The sequence below is a fragment of the Ceratotherium simum genome, chromosome X, assembly GCF_057802395.1.
Source record: "Ceratotherium simum simum isolate JZ-2026a chromosome X, ASM5780239v1, whole genome shotgun sequence".
Taxonomy (NCBI): Eukaryota; Metazoa; Chordata; class Mammalia; order Perissodactyla; family Rhinocerotidae; genus Ceratotherium; species Ceratotherium simum.
Window position 1 is genome coordinate 4,221,973 of NC_141940.1, and position 5,503 is coordinate 4,227,475.

At 40.3% G+C, this 5,503-nt stretch overlaps 1 non-coding gene across 1 annotated transcript; it reads left to right on the plus strand.

The window, feature by feature from the left end:
• The first annotated feature begins 1,821 nt into the window (after positions 1-1,821).
• LOC147911717 (U6 spliceosomal RNA) lies at positions 1,822-1,925 on the plus strand. Its single transcript, XR_015550770.1, has one exon. It is a non-coding gene; the product is annotated as a U6 spliceosomal RNA (small nuclear RNA).
• The last annotated feature ends 3,578 nt before the right edge of the window (positions 1,926-5,503 follow it).

The window sequence follows — 5,503 nt, forward strand, 5'->3', positions numbered from 1 at the left end:
TTAGAGTTGAATCAAGATTATCCCCAGGCTACCTCATGTCCATTTCCATATGCCGCCTTCCCTAAAATGCCTACGGCTTTTAGGCTTCCTACAGACTTATTCCTTTGCTCTTTACAAAATCTGAGTGATAACTTATCATTTGATTTGGATTCTACAGATATGCGTAACACTTTAACAATTCTTCCATTATTATTCATGTAGGGATAAAACTTCATTACCCATTATATTAGAATTTATAGAAACTAAAAGTTATTCTAGTCACACACCTAATTCAAATATTTTATAAAAATGGCCAAGCTATACCACAACTAAGTAAGAGGCTTATGTTAAACTTTCAAATTTTTTGCTTATGAGCCTTTACTGGCTCATAAGATAAACATCTGGTATGAAATTGTCCTCAGTAGATCTACCTTATAAGCAATATAAACAGGTGCTGACTTTGTAAAATTGAAAATTATGTGTTAAATAGAATTCCAATCATATTCATTGAAAAGAAAACTCACTGAAAGTTGATGCTAAGGATTTTAAAATTTCACAGAATGGGAAAATTATTTTTTAGTGTTTCCTTAAAGAAAAGTTAATTTGTCAAACCATAGACAAACTCATTTTTCTACAGTAAAAAAGATGGGTTCTCAGAAATACGGAATTGGATTTGGTCTATGACCCAAATGGCTCAACAGATGATTCTTCAAAAAGAAAAAAAAAATCAAATAACATATTCTGAAACTCATTTTTTTTAACTCTTCTCTGAAGCAGCACACCCTCCTGGCTTCCTTGGAAGGGAAGGACGCACTTCGTTTGGCACAGATGCTACGTTGGTCCCCACACTTCCTCCCCAAGGACATGGACTCAGTTGCCAAAGTCCATCCTCTCAAAGCCACTCAGTGGAGAGGGAGAGGGGAGATATCTCTGGTGAATATCATCCTTGTGCAGCAGCATCTAAGAGCACAAGGGACTTTGTCAACAAATCTCATTCTCGGTTTTAGGGGCTGGGGTTGTTTTCCATCATCTCTGCAGCAGAGAAAGTGCTAAGCCTCAAAGGCCAGTTTCTGAACCTCCTGGAGATAGCCCAGGAGTTTTCGCTACCTTCAAACCTGGAGCCTAAATCAGTGCCAACATTCGTGGCCAGTTATCCTAGGAAGTTTGAAGTTGCAATTAACCACTGGTATTCTTCTTGCTCAGAAATGGCTGGTAAATCTTATGCCTGGGGAGTTCAAGAATGCTGGGGCCAGATGCTATTGCTCACATCTAGGAAATGATCTCATATGAGTAACCCAGACTTCCCTAAAGGTCATTGCTCCCACAGAACACTAACACCAAAGGATGTTAATAGGTATGAAGCAACAGTAAAAATGAAGTGTTCCTTGGTTGGGTACATTTGGAAAATGCAGAGTCAAATATAGTGAAGCAGCTCTCTTGACTGAAAGACATCTCAGCGCTTGTCACAGGTTCAGGAGCACTGGGAACCTCCAAGATGCCTTCAGTGCGCCTTTGCTTTGCTTTACCTCCCATCCTCAAGCATCTTCGATGGCATGATGCATTTTAGCTTACAAATGACAGAAAGGAAACTTTGAAAACCTAACAACAAATATTCAATGACCTCTGGGATAAGAATACCAGTCTGGGATCCCTCCAAAGATTATGAAGGGTCCAAGGAAAGGTGAATGTGGTAACTACAGAGGTCATTTTTAATAGTTTTACTGGTTTCAGTCCAAGGTGCTCCCCAAATGGTCTCCAGCATAGCCTGTCCAAACACCTGGGACACAACCTAAGGATAAAGGACTCTCACCTAACCTTTCTTTTAAAGAACAATTGCAAGGCGTGCTCGCTTTGGCAGCACATATACTAAAACTGAAATGATACAGAGATTAGCATGGCCCCTGCGCAAGGATGACACATAAATTAGTGAAGTGTTCCATAATTTTTATATGTCAATTATACTTCAATGAAGCTGAAATTAACAAAAAAGAAAACAGAAAAGACTTTCTTCCAACATAAAAAAAACAATTGCAAAGATTGTGCGTTACAAATGTAAATGTATCTCTCCCAGAATTATCTATGTAAGATAATGTTCTCCTTTGTCCAAACAATATGAACCATAAATTACCATGTCCTTAATCCCTAACATCTAAGTAACTTTTAAGCCAGAAACAAGGTAAAGTCTGTTCACCAGGTGTACCACAACCGCGGAATTCCAATACTAAGGGAATATTCCCACTATGGAATTTCAAGGCTGCACTAGGGCAATTTGTGTTTCTATTGAGATATTTTTACAAAATGAGTAACTTGGCATGAAAGACATGTAAGTTCCATGCAATTTTTGAAAATATATTTGTGGAATTGACCAGCTGCATACCTGGGAAAATTCCCCCTTAGAAAGAAATAGGTGAGAATGAGTATAATTGTTACATCCTAAGATTTATAAACCTATTTCCCGTATCTGTTCACTTTTTCATTACAGAAATATCAAAGTTGCCAGGGAACCTAAATATCAAATTAAATTTATTGCAATAAATAGATGTGATTGCAATAAATAGATGATACTGATGCTACCTTGTCCAGTGGCCTTGATATAAGCCCTAAAGATGATGTTAAGATCTACCTCTATACAATGAAGTTCATGAATTTCATACATCACCGTTCCAAGGAAATATGTAGACTGATTTTTCATTTATGAGAGAATATGATCCTATACATAGCTATATATATATAAAATTAGATGCAAAAAAAACTAACATTCAAGTTCAGTTCTGTTTGCATTTGTTCTACAACTGAGTTCACATGCATATACACACACATGCACGTGTGCCTCATTGATCTAAAATCTCCAATTTATCAAAACCAAAACATCTTTTCTTTCCTTCACTTGATTTTATAATTCTCTCAGTGAAATGGGTAGAGTGCTACATTTAGAGTGACTGAGTAGAATCCCTTAAGATAAAATATGATTTGCATTTTAAATCTGTAGCTGGTGAAAATCAAGGACATCTGTAAACAGATATTTTTATTATCCTTGCTACACAATTTCACATGTGGTCAATTCACTAGTGTTAAGAGTCAACTGTGACTACTTGACTGATGTTACATCTTGACCTGTGCTGTAAATCTGACTGAGCATGTCTTGACTGTATGAATTATCGACTAAGTCAGGTGTTATTATTATTTAAAAATGCAGCTCATTACCTAGATTTTCCCCAATCACTTACAACTTGCCGATCAGTTTCAAAACACAGAGGAGTCTTACTTCCATTAGATTACAAGTGCACAGTAAAATATAACAGTATAAAAAATTGTAAAAGGTAAAAAGCATTTTCTTACCCAAGAACAAGAGATGAAGAAACTGATGAGTGTTGTCTGTGGATACTGGATAGTCTCTCCAGGTGACCTTTGAAGAGACAGATAGATGTTTCTAGATCAAAAACAGCCCTTCCAGCAACACAAAGAGAAGTCAATAATCACGTAACTGCACATTTAAAATAATGATGAGAATCCCTTTCAACTACCAAGACTTTCCAGGTTCGAACTGACTTTTGCATACAGTGCTACGATTCTCATAGCAATGCTATGGGGTGGAGAAACTGGGATTACTCCTCACCCAAGAATGTTCTTTTTTTTTTTGTGAGGAAGATCAGCTCTGAGCTAACATCCATGCCAATCCTCCTCCTTTTTTTTTTTTTTTGCTGAGGAAGACTGGCTCTGAGCTAACATCTATTGCCAATCCTCCTCCTTTTTTTCCCCCAAAGCCCCAGTAGATAGTTGTGTGTCATAGCTGCACATCCTTCTAGTTTCTGTATGTGGGACACGGCCTCATCATGGCCGGAGAAGCGGTGCCTCAGTGCGCGCCCGGGATCCGAACCCGGGACGCCAGCAGAGGAGCGCGCGCACTTAACCGCTAAGCCACAGGGCCGGCCTCCAAGAATCTTCTTAAACTGCTTCTAGCTTCTGCGTGAAGTCAAATTTCCTTAGCCTCCTCCTAATTCCAGCCCCCTTCAATGACCACACAGCCTACTTGACCAAAGGGCAGTCCCTTTGGTCTGCCATCTTGTCCAGTGGCCTTGATACAAGCCCTAGAGATGATAAGATCTATCTCTATACAAACTCTCCTTGTTGTACTACTACAAAAAAAACTTTGACTTGTAATCCTTAACTTGGTTTATAGATATAGAAATAAGTGTTGATGTTCATGAGTTTCTTCTGACAGGTTCTATGGACTTGCTTCGCATTAGGCAAGGAGTATTCCCGCCTTCTCTGAGGGACACACAATCCTTGCACTACCTGGATGGTACCAATGCTGAAGCCAAACAGCATGGTCCCAAAATGGAAATCTGTTTCCGATGTTTGACAAACATACCGCAAGTATTTATGAGGCCTGAATGTATCTGGGAAACTGGATATATGGGTTTGGAACGAAAAAGATATCACTTTTCTCAAGTTTTTCCAGAATCACGTAGAATGCTCTCTTGTGCACGCTCTCCTCAGATTCCTCCTCCCTGAGCCCTCTAAAGCTGTCTACTACTTTCTCAGGGCACTTGCCACTTTCTAGGATGTCTGACCACTATTCATGCCCTTGTCAGTCTCCTCCACTGGAGTATGAGCACAAGGCCAGAATCTGGTCTCATTCCTCCCTGTCCCTAGCACCTGGCACAGAGTAGAAGCTCAAGGAGCACCCATCGAAGGGAAATAGTGCCACTCCTCAACAGATGACCTCAGTTCACATTAGCCAAAGAGCATCTGCAAGAACCCAGCCGGGTGCCCACGGCAGCGCTCATGCCCAATGCTTACTCCTCTGGTGACTGGCATCCAGGCCTACTTCTTTGGCACAGTTCTGACCTCAAGGAAGATCCTCTGACAAGATCTGTCACTTGAAACCATTATGAAGAAGCAAGAATGGTAATGTGGACTTTGGAGCCCACCTAGTTAGATAGGTTTGGTTTGGTTTAATTTACTAAGCCGATTCTATCTTACCTCATTGCACACAAGATCACGTTAGTAAAGTGAGAATACAAGAGGTTCAATACGTGATTACTCAAGAAATACTTATTGAATGTGCTCTTGTATCATGGTCACATGTGTTCTTCTCCTCTTTGTGGCTTTTAATCATCACTCATGATAAATTATCTCAGCCTGTCACCCGAGGCTCTCTACAATATGACTCAACTCACTGTTTCAGCCACACCACTGCTCACGTCTTCTGAATTCCAGGAAGCACTCACCATTACCTAGACACATCTTCTTCATTTCCCCCACCCAGCCTTTGCTCATGAGAGTCTCTCTGCTTAGAGTGCCCTTCCCCTTAACTTTACTGATCGAAGCCATGTCTATCTTTCAAGGCACATTCTCCAAAGCATCTTCTCCAAGAAGTCTTCTGAGCCTCTCTCCTGTACCTCGGGTGGCACCTGCCCTACTTGGCACTGTATGAAAGTCATGTGTTGTCTATCTCTCAGTGCAAGGAACAGGGTTAGTTCCTCTCTATAACACATGGCTGTCGGAACCCAGCCTGTAA